The sequence below is a fragment of the Phyllobates terribilis genome, unplaced genomic scaffold (genome assembly GCF_046119375.1).
Source record: "Phyllobates terribilis strain yellow unplaced genomic scaffold, ASM4611937v1 Scaffold_65__1_contigs__length_7625178, whole genome shotgun sequence".
NCBI lineage: Eukaryota > Metazoa > Chordata > Amphibia > Anura > Dendrobatidae > Phyllobates > Phyllobates terribilis.
Window position 1 is genome coordinate 5,146,314 of NW_027362825.1, and position 2,430 is coordinate 5,148,743.

Consider the following 2,430-nt stretch of genomic DNA (forward strand, 5'->3'; position numbering starts at 1 on the left):
GTTTGAACCGTGGAACTGCAAAACCACAGTTCTAGTTATCTGACCTACACCAGATTCTTTTAAACATATATATTTGTGTCTGAACAGTCAGCGAGACACTATTACTGTTTTTTCTTACGGAAAAAAGGCCAAAAGCTGGATAATACTGAGATTTGAACCGTGGAACTGCAAAACCAAAGTTTTAGTTTTCTGGCGTACACCAGAATCTTTTAAATAGATATATTTGTGTCTGAACAGTAAGGGAGACACTATTACTGTTTTTTTTTTGCGGAAAAATGGCCAAAAGCTGGACAATACTGAGATTTGAACCGTGGAACTGCAAAACCAAAGTTCTAGTTATCTGGCCTACACCAGAATCTTTTAAACCGATATATTTGTGTCTGAACTGTCAGCGAGACACCATTACTGTTTTTTTTTACGGAGAAAAAGGCCAAAAGCTGGATAATACAGAGATTTGAACCGTGAAACTGCAAAACCAAAGTTTTAATTATCTGGCCTACACCAGAATCTTTTAAATAGATATATTTGTGTCTGAACAGTCAGCGAGACACTATTTTTTTTTTTTTTTTACAGAAAAAAGGCCAAAAGCAGGACAATACATAGATTTGAACGGTGGAACTGCAAAACCACAGTTCTAGTTATCTGGCCTACACCAGAATCTTTTAAACAGATATATTTGTGTCTGAACAGTCAGCGAGACACTATTACTGTATTTTTTTGCGGAAAAAGGACAAAAGCTGGATAATACAGAGATTTGAACCGTGGAACTGCAAAACCACAGTTCTAGTTATCTGGCCTACAACAGAATCTTTTAAACAGATATATTAGTGTCTGAACAGTCAGGGAGACCCCATTACTGTTTTTTTATGGAAAAAAGGCCAAAAGCTGGATAATACTGAGATTTGAACCGTGGAAATGCAAAACAAAATTTCTAGTTATCTGGCCTACTCCAGAATCTTTTAAACAGATATATTTGTGTCTGAACAGTCAGGCAGACACTATTACTGCATTTTTTTTACGGAAAAAATGGCCAAAAGCTGGATAATACACAGATTTGAACCGTGGAACTGCAAAACCAAAGTTTTAGTTATCTGGCCTACACCAGAATCTTTTAAATAGATATATTTGTGTCTGAACAATCAGGGAGATTCTACTACTGTTCATTTTACGGAAAAAAGACCAAAAGCTGGATAATACAGAGATTAGAACCGTGGAACTGCAAAACCACAGTTCTAAATATCTGGTCTACACCAGAATCTTTTAAACAGATATATTTGTGTCTGAACAGACAGCGAGACACTATTACTGTTTTTTTTTTACGGAAAAAAGGTCAAAAGCTGGATAATACTGAGATTTGAACCGTGGAACTGCAGAACCAAAGTTCTAGTTATCTGGCGTACACCAGAATCTTTCAAATAGATATATTTCTGTCTGAACAGTCAGGGAGACACTATTTCTGTTTTTTTTTACGGAAAAAAGGCCAAAAGCTGGATAATACTGAGATTTGAACCGTGGAACTGCAAAACCAAAGTTCTAGTTATCTGGCCTACACCACAATCTTTTAAACAGATATATTTGTGTCTGAACAGTCAGCGAGACACTATTACTGTTTTTTTTTATGGAAAAAAGGCCAAAAGCTGGATAATACTGAGATTTGAACCGTGGAACTGCAAAACCAAAGTTCTAGTTATCTGGCCTACACCAGAATCTTTTAAACCAATATATTTGTGTCTGAACAGTCTGCGAGACACTATTACTGTTTTTTTTTCACGGAAAAAAGGCCAAAAGCTGAATAATACAGAGATTTGAACCGTGGAACTGCAAAACCAAAGTTCTAGTTATCTGGCCTACACCAGGATCTTTTAAACAGATATATTGGCGTCTGAACAGTCAGTGAGAAATTATTTCTGTTTTTTTTTACGGAAAACAGGTCAAAAGCTGGATAATTCAGAGATTTGAACCGTGGTACTGCAAATCCACAGTTCTAGTTATCTAGCCTACACCAGAATCTTTTAACCAGATATATTTGTGTCTGAACAGTCAAGGAGACACTTTTACTGGTTTTTTTTACGGAAAGAAGGCAAAAAGCTGGATAATACAGAGATTTGAACCATGGAACTGCAAAACCACAGTTCTAGTTATCTGGCCTACACCAGAATCTTTTAAACAGATATATTTGTGTCTGAACAGTCAGGGAGACCCCATTACTGTTTTTTTTTTATGGAAAAAAGGCCAAAAGCTGGATAACACTGAGATTTGAACCGTGGAAATGCAAAACAAAAGTTCTAGTTATCTGGCCTACTCCAGAATCTTTTAAACAGATATATTTGTGTCTGAACAGTCAGGGAGACACTATTACTGGGGATTTTTTTACGGAAAAAAGGCCAAAAGCTGGATAATACAGAGATTTGAACCGTGGAACTGCAAAAC